The 16,560-nt window shown below is 44.0% G+C and overlaps 1 protein-coding gene across 2 annotated transcripts in view; it reads left to right on the forward strand.

Annotated features, from left to right (window-relative positions):
- The window catches only part of LMX1B (LIM homeobox transcription factor 1 beta), a 124,481-nt gene that overhangs the window by 97,120 nt on the left and 10,801 nt on the right, over window positions 1-16,560 (forward strand). The gene's annotated exons all lie outside the window — the stretch shown is intronic.

Raw genomic sequence — 16,560 nt, forward strand, 5'->3', positions numbered from 1 at the left:
TCTTCTTCAAAGGGTTAACCGTGAGATCTTTTTAATTGTCAGAAGAGCTCCAGGCTATTAGGGTTGGCAGATTCTTCAATAATCTGTTTTATTTTTACCTGCTGGGAGCTTAATTAAAAAACAAAGAGGCTCAATTTAAAGCTGATTACTATGCTAATTTTGTAGGAACTGGGCTGCGATTAAGAAGCTTTAAAAGGGGGAATTTAGTTTGCCCTGGGGAAATAGGTTGGAGGCCGTTTTTGATTCCGTTTCATTAGTTAGCTACAATTATTTATAAACTAAATGGAAATCATGATATTAAAGAGTAATAAAAAACACTAGTGTCTATGTATTATTGAGCAGCTGAAGTTTCTTCCTCCCTCTCCCTCCCCTTTTCGCTCCCTCATTTTTTAATTTAGCGCCGAAACGTGCCGGGACTTTATTACTGTGACTTGCAGTTAACACAGCTAAATGCAGTTGTTAAATATAAGACGCCTTTTATATGGGCCCATAAATTGGGTCCTGTCTGTTCTGCTTTCCCCAATAGATCACGTGAATAAGTTTATAAAGACATCAGACTGACAACAAAGATGAAGTGTGTGTTGTTTGGGCAAAGAGTTTTATGAGATGAGAGGCAAGGAAGTCTCTTTAAGTGGGAATAAATTATCTCAGATGCGTGGTTAAGACTCCTGGGAATCTGGGGCTGAGCGCGGAAGAGGCAAGTCTGCAATCCCAACAGAGCCTTGTTTATCCGAAGAGCTCAGCAGGTATCTGGAGGAGCAGATATCAGCTAATTCTGGAGAGCTCATGCAGTTTAATGGTTAGAGTGTCAAAGTAGGGCAAGTTCAAATCCCTGAGCCCATTCCTTCCTTTTTCTGCCTAAAGTACTCTTTACATTGTTGTGAGCGTGAAAGGAACAGTTGGGGACATTTATGTTGCCTTAAACTCTGTGGATGAAGGGCAGGAATAATGAGTAAGAAATAAACAGGGAAGCCATACAGTAATGACAAAGAATGAAGTATCAGGGAGATTGTTTACATGCAGCAGGAAAACAGGAATCATCTCATGAAATTGTTGTCGATAGTTCTACTGATACTCAATTCTTCCTTGTAAGGCAGAACTACACACTGTACTGTCAACAGCATGTGTAATAAGCATGTGCAACATTTCCCTGTCGATCCTTAAGCAAATGTAGGTGAACTAGATGGCAAGCAAGGTGGCAGATTTGCATCAAGTTTGCGTGTGCTTATTTATAGGGCTTGGTGAAAAGGTGGAAGGAGTGGTGATGATCGAAGCAGGGATCAAATGCATCTCAGTGAGTTGGGGAAGACTAACCAGGAGAACTGTTTGCTTAAAGAGTAGATGGGCAACTCTAAAGACCTCGTTGCTTTCTTTATCAGGATTCTTCAGCCTGTAAGTCTAGGCAGATTGGGCAGCCTTACCAAGAAGGACCATTTGCTGACATTCCTTCACAGAAGGCATTGTCCTTGAAAATGTAGAGGTGCACCCCTACCAGTAGTTATCAAATACGAGTAAATCATGATGTTGGTAACTCTTATATACACTGAAACTGAAGACCCCATGTCTGTGCAATAAGTGAGGAGTTGCCTTCATAATCCTGGTCCAATGTTGGTTGTCCTTCTTGAAATGTGGGTAGAAATTCAGGTGGTTCCCCCCAGTCTCCTCTTGATGACTGTCCAACTTCCCCCCTAAAAAAGCACAGGATCAACCCAAGAATTGCAGTGTAAAACATTTTACAGGATTCCCTAGGCTGCCATCTTGCAGAACCGTGGTCTACAACTCCTGGGATGCTCAAGCAGCATACCTGGGAGTTATGGACAGGGACATGTGGTAAGAGGGTGGCTAGTTCTACTCTCTCTTGGAAGTCTGTTTTTTGTCTTCTCTCCATTTTTTAAAAAATGTGAGATGTCATATTTAAAACAAGTGTCTGTCCATTTCCCAAGTAGCTGTTCTTCAAAGTAACAACTCTCCTTCTCTCCTACAACTCCCCAACTCTGCTCCCTCTTGCACCCATGAGAAGATGGATTAGTGTGGTGAAACTTGTTTTTGCTACAGTGGGTTGGTTTACTTTCCAGCAAAGGGACAGGGACAGGACTAGTAGCAATAAGTAGCAGTGGGGAAAAAAGAAAATTGTTTTCTAGCTATTAGGAGAATTTTTCTAACAGCAAAAGCTGTTCACTGCAGAACAGGCAGCCTTGAAAAATGGTGGGATCCTTCATCTCTTGCTGCAGGAGACTTCCACTCCCCAAAAAGAGCTTGAACAAAGGTTCCCTTGGGTGTGAAAGGTCACATAGTGGAAAATGTTTTTAAAAATGCATTCGGCTGGACAATTGTTTGAAAATTGTAAGTGGGAAGCCTGAGGTCTTTCAGATGCCCCCTCCCTCTCTTTCTGATCTGTCTCCTGACCCAGCATACACCTTACATTCTTCCTTTCATGACCAACACAGTGGGTATGTGCCCCAAGGCAGCCCCTAAATTTCTCCCCAAGTCCTTCATCAAAGTGACTGTTTACAGATGGTTTGCGTTGGATGCCCCCATAAACAGTATTCTTTTTGTCTCCAAAGGGGGGGAAAAAAGCAGCTTAAGCCTTTAATGATAAGGATTTGGTGGTGAAGGAGACACTTTGTCAAAGCGAGCAAGATTGCTGGCCGTCAGCTTAGCAAGTTGGAAGACGGGGCACAATCCTCACGAAACGCCTTTGTTTCCTTCTCTTTGGGGATGCTGGTTCTTGTGGGCAGCTCAGAGATGGGAAGGAAGAGCTTTTGCAGGGCGCCTCTGACGGCATGTGGCGAAAAGCTTAAGATGTTTGTCACACTTGAATAAGGCCACGATGCTGTTCAAAGAAGGTCCACAGGGCTTTTTGGCGGGGAGCTAAAAATAACGGTGTGGGAGTCCTGCTGCATGGAATTTGGCCCAACTCAAAAAAAAAAAGGAAGGTAGAAAGAAAGGGAGGGAGGGAGGGAGGGAGGGAGGGGAAAGGAAAGGAAAGGAAGTGGGAAAATTTAAGACATGTTAAGTCAAATACTGGAATGGTGGGGGCATCTTTCTGGTGATTGTTTCAGACATTCAAAAGGGGACAGTGCAGAAGTCTTAGAGAAAGTGGAGATGAAGGGTTTCTCTTCCCCATTTCCCAAAAGATTTAAGATTGGGGATTCCAAGTTCCTGGTTCTGTTCTGGTCACCTATAAGGCAAAGTCTCTGGAGAACTGGAAAAATGCAAAAGAAAGGAAAACTTGAGCGATTAGAAGGCTAGAGAGCTCTCTTATAAATGGCAACACAGTGTTTAAGGCTCTTTCTTTTTAAAGTTTAGAACAAAGGAGATCGAGAGGACTCACATATAAAATATGAGTATATAAATTCATGCGTGATATGGAAAAGATGGATAAGGGAAAGTTTCGCGGTGTTAGAACTTGGGGTTCTTCATAGCAGTTCAATGCAGGGAGCTTCATGAGTGAGCAACAAACCCCTTTTTCATGCAATACAAAGGTAAATGTTACTACTACTACCACCACCACTACTATTAGTTCTTAAATTTATAAGGTTCCCCCACTCCATCACAACTCTGGACTATGGAATTAGTTGCCCCCATATGTAAGGATAGACAGCCAGTTTGGTGCAGTGGTGAAGGCACCAGGATAGAAACCAGGAGGCTGGGAGTTCTAGTTCTTAGGCACGAAGCCAGCTGGGTGACCTTGGGCCAGTCGCTCTTTCTCAGCCCTAGGAAGGAGGCAAGGGCAAACCACTTCTGAAAATCCTTGCCAACAAAAATGCAGGAACTTGTCCAGGCAGTCTCCAAGAATTGGACACAAATAGATTAAATATAAATATAAATATATGCAAGGATGGCCACCCATTTAGGTAGCTTTGAAAGTTACCAAAGATTGGGTTATCAGTAGCTACTAGTCTGTTGCTATTTCCTGAATTCCAAGCACCATCTCTTCCATACCAGCTGCTAGGGAGGGATCTCCAGTCCATGTCTGTGAGCTTCTGGAATGCATCTGATCAACCACAGTGAGAGAGTGGGGAACTATGTAGGCCAAGCCCAACAGAGCTGGTCTTACGTTCTTATCCAAGCTAGCACAGCACATACACACCAACAGATATAAGGACATGGTGCATCAGTGTGTTATTAATGGTGCCATTGCTAGTAAGCTTCCATCAGGAGTAAATTTCACTGTGTTAAATGTAGCTGTCTTCCCGGCAGTGTTGGTCAATGATAGTCTATCAACTGATGGGAAATCACTGCTACAAGATATTATTATAGTTTATGCTTTTGCTAAAGAGAAAATTCCTAGTCAAATGCAGTATAATTGGGCATCCTAGTTTGCTGGGACAGGCAACAGAGCTATGCTTATATAAGTTTAAGAGAAGTGGGTGATTTTCAAGCAGGTCTGCTTTGGAGTAAGAAAGATGAGCCTTTTTTAAAAACAAATGAGAAACATTGATTTTAAAGTAGCTGCAACAGCGTTGGATTGCCGTTCTGTCCATATTCTGTGGCTCTTTCTTAGAGTGTGATCAACCGATGGATGGGGGGTGCTCTAAGCCAATATTGATGTTTTACGAGAAAGGTGCACTGGCTGACTTTACAATCTTCTGGCTTATCGGTAAATCTGCAAATACAGGTGCAGAGTGTCCAATTCGCTAAATCTCCAGAGCAAACACAGATGCTGGGAGGAGGAAAACGCCTGGCCATTCTTGGTCCTTTGCTGTTGATTAGTACAAGTCTAATACTTGAAGCATGATCTGCTTGGACTTTCATTTGCAGGACATGGTCCCAATTTCCTGATCTCTGATGTGGCCTTGCTTTTTCTGTTTTTTACCTCTACGGGGTGCTTTGTTCAAATAGAGCAAGCAGGCACTCTCAGCTGCTTACGGTTGTCTCCTTTCTCATCCCAATTTTCTGCAAGGGGGGGAGGGACTAGTTGCATCTTGGATCTATTGGATCTAATACATATGCATACAAATGTATAGTGCATGCAGGAACGATAGAGCTGGAAAAGGCTTCAAGAGATTTTTATCAAGCCAGTTGATGAACGAAATGTACCGAGACACTACTTTGCATCAAAGGTTTTTCAGCCTCTGTTTAAAAACCTCAAATGAGGGGAACTCACTCCACTGTCTTCTGTAGCAGGCCATGCCAATCAGTCCAGAAAAGCTCCCCTAATTTTTTTTTTTTAAATAAACCAGATCTCACGTGATTTGATGATGGACAATTTGCACTGGGAGTTTGTTCTGAAGGAGAGCAGCACTTTTGCCTTTATTGAATTAGGACATGATCGCAGAATGTGCTGAGTGATGGGTCGTTTATTGTAAAGCTCTCTCTTCAAGGGTCTGCAGCCATCCTGGCTTCCCACACTCCTGCTCAATCCAAAAGGAAGAGAGGGTGAACGAACTTCTCCTAGGAAGCTTCTTCAGTTTGGGAAGGGTGAGCAGCCAGGGAGGCTGCAGAGGGATAGAGAGATGAGGACCAGGCAATTAACTCTCCATCCATCTGCAGCCTCCCCAGCTTCCCATCCCACCATTCCATCCAAGGGGAGACCTCAGGAGGGAAGTCCTCCAGCTGATTTTTCAAATGGGGAAGTAAAGGCAGCCAGGGAGGCTGCAGAGGGTTACAGAGATGGGGAGCAGCCAATCCTCTGCCTGGTAGTTTGCAGCCTCCCTGGCTGCCCACCCTTCCATTCAATCCCAAGGGGAGACCACATAAGGGAGCCTGCAGGAGCTTTTTCAGAAGGGGAAGAATGAACAAGTCAGGGAGGCTGCAGAGGGATGACAGATGAGGAGGAGTTATTTTCTCTCCAGCATCTGCAGCCTTCTTGGCTTCTCATACTTCCTTTCCAGCCCAAGGAAAGATGTAATGGGGAAGCTTCTCCCATGGGGCTCTTTCAGATCAGGAGATCAGCCAGGGAGGCTGCAGAGGGATAGGGAGATGGATAGATTCTCAATATCCCAATAGTTGTTTTTTAAGCTATGCTTTTAGCTCACCATCAATGCAGCACTTTTTCTAGAAAATCTACAATACAAACGCTTATCAGAAATATTCTACTCTACTCTTATATACCGCTACCAGTATATAATTTGGGAGGGCAGAAATGGTAATAATTATGTTTGTAACTGCTGTAAGAAGATCGCTTAGAGCAAAGAAGTCGCTTCTTTCGGTATTTTCTTTTCTTTTTCTTCTCTTCTTTTGACTTTTACTGCTTTTCACTTTTCTTTTATCTTTTTATTTTTTCTAATTCTTTCTTAGGACAAGTAAGGAAATCCAGGTGGTATTCTTGATGGCTGAATCTACCTTGATCATAGCCTAGAGTCAGTTATATAACTGAGAAGCAAAGAGGTGTGGGCTGTTTTGCTAGAGATATACTCAAGAAAAGCATATATATATATCCAACCCAAAACCTAATCTTAATCTTGCAGCCAGATCAATTACTTTAGGCTATCCCCCATCTCTTTGGCCACCATGAACCATAGCAGAAGAAAGTGGCCTGGCTGAGCTGGCATCAAATGCTCTGATGTAGCATCACTTTGGGGCATTGTGGGAGATTTGAGTGATTTCTGGACCCATCCATTTGTCATTAACCAAAACATCATGTCAAAGAGGGAAATAGCAGTGGGCCATAAGGGGAACTCTAGCAGATGCCCAAGTAGAGCCATTGGTCCTGTCTGATGACAATGGGATGAAGTAACCAGAACTAAAGAGGACTTGTTTGGGTCCAGTGCCCATGAACACCTCAGCTTAATGGAAAAGGGACACGGTTCAGATGCACAGCTGGTCTTGCAGCTGTGATGAAAGATATGGCACCAACAGTGAAAAGCTGTTGCAGGGAACTGTTGAGCCCAATGAAGGAAAATTGTATTTAACTAACAACTTGGAAGAAGTCAGTAGAGCCACTTGGAACTGTGGGAGGAAAGTTTCTTGGCATCTAGAAAACCTTTTGCTTTCTGCTGCTGCTGTTATTGCTGTTATTTTTCTCATCATGCAATGAACCGTACAGAGGTAACACCTGTTAATTGGTCTTTCATCAGTCTTGTCAGCTTTATGCATCACCTTAAAAGAAGAAACACCTCTTCAAAGAAATGGCTGAAAGAGAGCAAGAGATACACTTTAAAGTGGCATAGGTTCCTTAATATGCACAGATATAAGTCATGGGTGCCCAACTCTTTTCAGATGACGGGATGGGCTCTGAGTGGCAAGCTGGGTGGGGCCAGGAGGAAAACTCCATCTGATTTAATTAAATGCAAATATAGATCAACATTTAAATTAAAATCTGAATCAAATTCATTAAGGACTGCACACAACAGTATTCCTCACACTCTAACAGGGAGCAGGCGAGCTGTTTAAGGCTGCCAAGTCCATGGTTTTTCTATTTTCCAAATTAGGTTTAGGGCAGAGGGGAGATACTTTTCAAGGGAAGGTTATCCTCTTTAAAATGGGGCCCATCATCCTAAACCTGGTACACAACTGGAGAGGGGTCATAGTTATCTGTGATCTGGGGGGCAGAAATGGAAAGAATCAGTTGAGGTGCTCCTTCAAAAGGAAGGGAAGGATATAAGATGTTGTTAGATGAAGCATAACAAAAACAGTAACTTCAGCAACGGGGCGATAACAAGAAGAAACCAACAGTTAAGAGTGTTAAGACACGTGTACACAAGATCCTCCAATCTAGCCCACGGTTCCCAAGTCAACAGTTGCAGTCATGATCCAAAGGTAGATTCCCACCCCACAATCAAAAATGTCCTGTCCCATCTTCTGAAATGCCCCCCAGGTGAGCCCAGGTAGATGGTTGAAAGCTGAAGCTTGTTGGGGAGCTAAGAAATGGGGAGGGGGGGATGGTTCTTTCTCCCTCGACAGCAAATCAAAGGCGGGGAGGGCAGCCTTCCACTGCCAACAGTACATCTCCACCAGTGTTTTCTTCCTGCGCCCCACTGTTTCATACAGAGGGGGAGGCAAGGAGCTGTAACACATGAAACATTTTGTTTATAAAATGTCTATGTGTTTGTTTTATCTCTCCCTGCTTTCCTCCCCCTGCCCCTGCAATCTAGATAATGGATGTCACCACTGAGCTTTCCATGTCTTCTGCAATAATGCCACTGCAGAAGCTTTTCAAAGGGTTATTAATAAAAGATTGCGTTGATGAGTTTGGAATTTGGCAATAGACCCCCCACTGGAAAAAAAAACCATTAACACCACAGGACAGTGGAATCTCTCCCTTGCAAATCAGCAACTAAACAGCTTTCTTGATGGACTCCAAGCACGAGGGTCTCTTCTATGGTGTCTCAGCAAGGCCATGTAGGAAGTTATTTTTTTGTTTTATGCCAGCTTCTAGCTGGATCTGCTACCCCTCCTCTCTTTTTAATGTTTCCCTTTTGAGAAGAAAAGGGCTATCATCAGTGCACCCTCTAAGTCATTCTTCCCAGCCAACCTCCACCTCACCACCCTTCAAGATATAGCAGAATTTTTTTGGGGGGGGGAAATGTGATCAGGAATTATGAATGCTATCGGAATGACACGGAAGCTAGTCCCATAACTGTTAAAATAGCAACTGTAGTTGGTGAATGCTGGCAGCTAGGTTTCATATGTCACACTTCCCTGCGTGAATGACAGCTTTCAGAAGGATGTTTATCCCGCAGGTAGGTCACCCAGTGGAGTGTTTGTGTGATTGCTAAGCTGTAGGAAAACGTAACTAAAAACATGCCTGCTGCCAACATCTTTCTCCCCCATTGCAGGGAGATCATTAACCAGACTTACTCTGTTGCAAGGTTGGGATGACCAGTTTGGAGAAATCCCTGGTTTAGTTTATGTTGTTTGTTGTTCCTACAGGCAGGATGGCACCATGCATGTAGATTGAGTCTGTTCTGTGATATATTTTTTGTTGTCTGTAGTAAAATAGAAGTAACAAATGAAGCCTATTGGGATGAGGAATGAGGTATTAGCCATGATAGCCCTGGATTCTGCTAAAATGAGAGTCTCCTATTTGAAGAGCTGTCTAGTCCAAAGGCATTTTCATACAGCCACCCAAGACATTTTCCAAGTCTTTGCTGCAGCTATTATGAGAAGGAACACAGCCAATTAACCAGGGAGGACAGAAATAGACCCCAGCCAGCACTCTGCCTCACCCCCAGTCCCCTATCCTTGCCTTGTCATGTTTGCTTTGCCAGTAAGGAAGTGACAAAAGCTGGATTCTCTACAAAATACCCCGAGATGCATGCAAGGACGCCATGGCATTCTGCAGGATTTCCAGCTGCAGGGAAGGGAGAAAGCTATGGAGCCGGAAGGCAAGAATTGGCATGAGTTCCTGCCAATGGGGAATGAGTTTACCCTCCCCAAACTCTGCCTGGCTCCAGAATCTCAAATTGCAAAACAAATTTTGCAGCATGAGTGGGCTGCAGCTGAGCCAGAAGAAAATTGGCTGAGGTACCCTTGGAGGACAATGGCTCCCATCACTATTGATCCAGGAGTGGTGCCAAGGCCCTGTGTGGAAGAACCCCAAGGCAAGAGGCTTCCTAGCTCTGCTTGGAGATGTTGGCAGGTGAATCTGGAGACTTCTATATGGAAAGCATGTGATCTATCACTCAGCTATTGCTCTTGTGTAATATCTACATTTCCCACCCATGTCCCTTCCAGAGGCATGGACTTCAACTGCTCTGCCACGGCTGTGCTGCCAGGTGAATTCTGGGAGTTGAAGTCTACATATCTGGAAGTTGCCCAGAGTAGGAGACTCTTAGCTGCCTAGTGGAACAGCCAAACTGGAAGAAGAAAAAAGCACCTAATTTAACTCCCTCTCCCCCAAAGAAAAGAATTCATCGCCAAACCAAGACGATAAAAGACAGCAAGGATGGTCATGCTTATCCACTGGTGGACCTCTCTAAATATCATCCCCTTCCTTTTTAAAGGTTACGTAGAGGACTGTCCGTGAATATTCCTTCAGACCTTCAGTGAAGGCAAAAGCACACAACCCATGGCTTGTCTCCCTATGACTAGAACCCCCTCCCCAAAGTTGATGCTGAATGTCAGCATGTGACAATAAATGCTGGCCATGGGAACAAATGGAACAACTGATCTAAATGTAGGCTCCCTTTCACAGAGCAAAAGGAAGGAGGAGACAAACAGGGTTGAAAAGCATGTACTTCCTAAACATAGGGCTGAGGATCAAGAGGGTGATGCCACCAGCTTGGCCAAAGGGCCATTGTTGAGCAAAGTATAGTGAAAACAGCACCATGACATCATGTCCATGTTTAGAAAGAAAAGAAGAGACAATGATGGGAGAAACAGAGAAAGAACAGGGACATGTTTTGTCTTCTCGAAGTATCAGGTTGATGTTCTTCAATCTCAGATGTTTTCTTCCATCATGAAAAAGGCTCATGGTTGTTGTATTTTTCTGGATCTCCAGGATGCTTGAGAAGGTCTTCCAAATTTCTCAAGCTTATTTTGTTGCAGGATTGTGGGTTTTGAAGGTACATCCCTACCTTTCTGCACCCTCCCTAGCTGCCCCTAATTCCCAATCTAAAAAAAGTAATAATAATGGAATTTCTTCTCAACTTCCTCCCTTGGGTTTGAAGTGAAGGGTGGAGAGCCTCAGAGGCTGCAGGTTGCTGGAGAGATTCTTGTCTTGTCAAAGAGAGGACATTCACAAATGCCCCCTGGCCATCTTGTAGCTCAATCAATGCAAATGCTTCACTGGCCACCTACGAAAATGTGCCTAAAATGCTTTCCTCCCTTAAAAGCAATTTCAAAAGCAAATTCTCTTTTGTCGAACTAAATGAGCCCTGGTAGGAAGAACAAATGCAAGCAAATTGTTCTATGTGGCACTAATTATAGCAGCTTTTATATCCCTCCTGCCTCATGGATGGGGAAACTGGCCAGCATATATTATACTAATATATCTCATGGTCCCAAGGCAGAGATTGCAATCCAAAGAGTTTTGCTTTCTGAATCATCCAGGCCCTACTTTGGAGCTGCTCTGGAGGTTTATGTTGGGAAAAATCCTGGCAAGTGTTCCTGGTCTAGACCTCAGCAGGGGTTTTGAAAAAAACCAGAAGTTCTTGTCCAAGGAGGCTGGGTTGGACATTGACTGACCCTCAGCTTAATTTCCAACTTCAAAATGATGGCGGTTTCTTCCGGCCCTGTCACTGTCACATTTACAGAGCAGCGTTGTTCCCCTCCTGGCGCTTTGATGGCAGGATTTACGAGGACTCAAAACAGTTTGCCGGGAGAAGTGAATTAAAGCGATCCTTCATTTGCAGAGCCCCGAAGATTGGCTCGCTGGGCTCAGGCGTTGGAGAGTCCAAGCATGCCTCATCCTTTTCCCCCAACACCCACTGCTCTTTACAAGCTTAGCAATCACACCCCACAGTTTATACTGCAATTTTCTTCTAATCTGCTTGGAGCTGGGAAACTATCATACAGGGATTTATTAAAAAAAAAAAAATTCAGGGAACCAATTGAATTCATTAAAAAAAAAATCTGCAACAGCAATTAAGAAAAAAACAGAGATTAAGGTGTGGGAATAATTTAGTCTCCATCTACACTTTAGAGCAGTGTTTCTCAACCTTGGCAGCTTTAAGACGTGTGGACTTCAACTCCCAGAATTCCCCAGCCAGCTGCTTTAGAAGCAGATGTGGACAACATTGGATAGGTAAGATTAGCTTTTGTTTCCATGACCATGAGAAGGTCAACTGGGCCAAGATGCTTGTATAATTTGTCCCCATCTGTAGAAGCTTTGCATACTTAATTGGGATGCTTAAATCTATTGACTGCGATCTTTCACCTTTATTTTCACTCTTGCTTGGATTTTGGTGGCATGTTAGTTGGTCTGATGAAAACCAGGGACTACACTGTGTGAGAATTTCAGGCCCCCTGTTTTCTTCTCAATTTTTAAGTGCATGTTACCAGTCCTCATGATTGGTGGAAATACATACAAATCAAATGTGATATGGATGGAGCAGAATTCAGAGGACTGGCCCACTGCCCATTGAGTCAATATGGCAGTAGATGTAGAATAGAAGGGGATTTTAAATGGGAGGGGATTTTATGGCAAGGAGGGGGTTCAGGAACTGATGCACTAAGGTTATAATGGTTTAGAGACAAGCCAATGTAAGAGAAAGAGGACTGTGGTTGTTGAGTATTTCAGAAAGAGTGGGAAACCTCCAGTCTTGGTTTTGGTGTAGCATCCGTATGTTTTCATATCAGTTTATCTAAGGATTCTATCTGTGTCTGGATAACAACATGTGGGGACAAATGATCAAGAAGAGAAAACGTGATTTAGTATCCCCCAGTGGCATTGATCAATTATTATTGATGCCACCAGGGTATGGATGGCCCAAAGTCATCATGTACGAGATGGGTGGCAGAGATATTTGATAAATAAATAAATTATCCCCAATTGATTACTATGTCCTGCGATATGGGCCTGTCCAATAACTGGAAGGAAATCCAAGTTGTCCTGCCTTTATGACTTCGTCCTATTTAGCCAGCTTCCTGAACCTTGCTTAATGCAGACAGCAAACCCAGCGCGGCACCGTGCTTATCTCGCCCGGCGCACTACGCAAGTTATAAGACAACCATTACAATCTATTTGCCCCACAAACAGGAGGAAATTAAAGACCAGGGCGAGGTGATTGAAAAGGTAAAGGTTACTTGTTAAGGGATGATTATAAGAGTAAACAGTGCGGAACAGGGATCGGAGGGAGGCAGAGCAGGGATGGATTTAAAAGCAAGATAACGAACCAGAAGGCAATAAATCAGAGGCATGATATAATATGGCCAGATGGCTTGAGTCCTAGCACAGGGAAGCAGTGGCAACAACGCAAAGGCCACTCGGTGCTGTTGGGGGTGTTTCTGACACCCGCCATGTGGGTCATTTTGTAACAGCGCGAAGCAAGCCCGCTTTTTTCCAAGACTTAGACAAAGCTGCTTTTTAATACTTCTCTTTTTCCCCCAGCTTCCAAGGACAGCAAGGGCAGAGAGGCAGCATTCTCAGCCAGAAAGGGAAGGAGCAATATTTGGGGTCCCCTTTTTGGAGTTAGGGGCAGGTTGGGGGCTGTAAAGCTATCACAGACCGTGGAGTGTTGCTGGATCAAATCAGGAATCCTGGCTGCATTCACACAGGAGCCTTAACCAGATCTACACCTTATTTAGAAATGATCTGGTTTTTCTTCTTTTTTGTGCCTTCAAGTCAGTCTTATCTCCTGGCAACTGCCTGGAGAGTCCCTGCAGTTTTCTTGGCAAGGTTTTTCAGAAGTGGTTTGCCATTGCCTGCTTCCTGGGGCTGAGAGAGAGTGACTGGCCCACAGTCACCCAAACTGGCTTGCTCTATCTATCTATCTATCTATCTATCTATCTATCCCTCACATTTCTTCGCCACCCATCTCGGCAAATTACTCTGGGAAGTTTGCAAGCAAATTAAGAGAATAAAAATTAAAATATTGTTAAAACAGATTCATTATAAAAATGTAAATATACATGAATATAAAAATGTAAAATAATATAAAATATAAACTCTGAGATTTTGTGCTCAAGGCAGGACTAGAACTCATGGTCTCCCAATTTCTAGCCTGATCCTTAATCACTACACCAAACTGGATCTCAATCTGGTCTTAGCAGGCTGAAATGATCGAAGTTGAGACCCCACAGTGGCATTTCCTTTGTGCGTTAAGTTTGGTTAGAGTTAACCTTAATTTCTTTTGGGAGGGGCTGAAGACACTATGAAGACAGTAAGTTGTCATGCCTTGATGAAGGTTGACCTGCTTTGTACATGGAGGTTTTAGTTAGCTGCCTTGATTCATTCTTCATCCCTCTCTTTTCTTCTGTTATCTCAAGAAAAATCTTGGCTTCTTTTGTGGACAGGCGCTATGTGACAACCCTCCTGCCCTCTGAAGCACTGCCCTATGCTCCGTTCCCAATCAGTGCATGCTCCTGATACCCACCCGAGCTTGTGGTTTCCCATGTGCCTTTGATGGCATTCGCCTCACACATTAACTCCATGTTGAGTAAAGAGAATTCCTAAGGAATGCAAGCTAAGTTGCAGCATCCTTTCAGTCGGGAGGGATCTCATACTGTGTCTAAGCATCTGTAGAAAGGAAGCAAGGTCCAGAAACACCATGTCATGCAGCCTTTGAGAGCCAGTTTGGTCTAGTGGTTAAGGTGCTGGGCTAGAAACCAGGAGTCTGTGAGTTCTAGTCCCGCCTTAGGCATGAAAGCCGGCTGGGTGACCTTGGGCCGGCCCCTCTCTCTCAGCCCAAGGGCCAATCAGGTGTAGTAGGAGAGTTCTAGTCCCGCCTTAGGCCTGAAAGCCAGCTGGATGACCTTGGGCCAGTCACTCCCTCTCAGCCCAACTCAGTGCAATGCAGACTAGCCTCCTCATGGTGCACCCCGGGCAATGTGACTTGTAACAGCTATTTATTTATTTATTTATCATATTTTTATCACTGCCCATCTCCCCCACACAGGGGATGTGCTCACTTCAGCAGCACATACACCATATACCATAAATAGTCTACACATCTGGCTGCTGGACCTCACAAGGGTTTCCCAGCAAGAAAAGTAGCATGAACACCAAACTGCTATGCCATATGATTTTAAAAAAAAAATGCATGCAGCCTTTTACAACTGGACCATTTCAGAAGGTGGTGGTGGGGAGGAGAGCTTAACTCAACATTCCCCCTTGCCTGAATAAAACTCCCCACCACTAGTTTGCTTCTTGTTTTCTTCCTGACTGGTTAGATTTTGCAGTGAAATAAGTGGTTCATTTTGCTTCTTACCTTAATCAGCTGCCCAACGCCATCCCAACTTGGGGTGGCCCATAAAATAAATAACTTGTTTCAATCAGTAACTGATTCAGTATGCAACTGCAAAGAAGCGTGTGAAAAAGCAGCTTTACCATTACTTAGAATGGTTCCAATTCCCGAAAAAGAATTTATTTTCAAACATTTTGCTGTGAGCGTTTTTCCTGACCTGTTCAGGCAATTTTTCTGCCTCATGGATGGGAAAGTGACCCCAAAAAAAAAAGGGGGGGATGGACTTTTGCATCTGGCCAAGCCATTTGTTTGCCCCTCCTCAAATTTAGTATGGGGTATGTGCTGCTGAAGTGAACGTATCTCTTCAAATTTATTGCTGGGATGAGCGGGGAAAAACATGCAGGGGTGCTCTGCTAAACCTCAGTGCTGAATCCTGAACAGGTTTACTACCCTGCGTTTATATGCTAGACGTCTTACAAGCTATGTTTTTAATCAAGAGATGTACAAGTCAGGTCATTTGTCGAGTTGGGTTTCCTGCTGTGAGTTGCAGCCTTGTTTCCTTTTAAAGAGAGAGCAAGCAAGCCGGAAGCAGGCAGAAAAATAATCTTCCAGTAGCTCGTCTGAAGTCGATCTTCTCTTTCTGGTGGGGATGGCAGTTCCCTTGTTTTCCCCAAGGCCCAAAGAATGGGTGGGCCAAGCACTGATTGTCTCCTCTGCTTAGTGAGATGAGAGAATCTTCCCCAGAATCTCATTTTTGCCCCCAAAATGTAAGGTTCAAGCCAATATTCTTTGCACAAGCTTTTTTTTTTTTTTTTTTGCAACCATGTGACCTTGAAGGACTTTGGAAGTTCTCCGTTCTCCATTCTGGAGGTTTTTAAGAAGAAGCTGGAGAGTCACCTCTCATTGATGGTTCCCTCCTGCCCCTTGAACAGTACTTAAGGATGATTGGTTTGTAATGGCCTGAATGGAAGTCCATCTGCGGATGCTTTCACACCAACGCTGGTCCTGTTGAAGCTCCTTCAGGGCGCCCTGTCTCAGCCACACCTCTTTCAAGTTCAAGAAGCATTAAATTGAGCCCTCCGCTGGGGTTAAGGAGCAGAAGCTGGAGCAGCAGCCAGAGAAATGTACCCTTACTTTTAATCCCTTTAAAGCGATTCTGGTGGGCTTTCCCTAAGGATGCAAAGGTCTAAATTACAGGAGAAGCACCTAGGAATAGGTGAAGATAAGGAATTTATTTCATTTGGATTTATATGCTGTTCTGCTGATTTCCGATTTGATGCCAAATAGATGGGAAAATCCAGGGCATGTGCCCATGCCCCAATTCTTACGTTTCAGAACATTGTGGCACACTTCAAACTTAAAAACTGCATACAACAGTAGTGTCTGTTCATATTATTTGTATTAAAGGGTGGGAAAGTGTCCAAACGTGCTTGACCTCCAGGACTAAAAGCAGCTTGGAAAGAGAACGTTGTCCATTAGGAGAAGTGCATGTCAAAATAAATGTTTTGGATGCCCAAATTGCAGAATTTATTGGAAGTCATTGTTTAGATGAGAAATGGAGTTAAAGCCCAAACTGGATGAGATCGTTGCTGCTTCTGATAGAATCAGATTGGCACCTTATCCTGCTCTTTCTTCCTGGTTGGAAAGAATCTTTGCAGCACCAAGGAACCCATCATTGCTTGCTGGGGGGAGGGGGGACGAATAAAAAGAAAAGATTGGGAAAAAGAGGAAGTGGTGTTGAGCCTTCTCCTCCCTTCCTTCCTTGGTGCCATCAAGAAGTTGAGTATTGCCATTGGAGCTGGCCTGAGTATAAACCCCTCTGTATCCC

Source organism: Candoia aspera, chromosome 16 (assembly GCF_035149785.1).
Source record: "Candoia aspera isolate rCanAsp1 chromosome 16, rCanAsp1.hap2, whole genome shotgun sequence".
Classification (NCBI taxonomy): Eukaryota; Metazoa; Chordata; class Lepidosauria; order Squamata; family Boidae; genus Candoia; species Candoia aspera.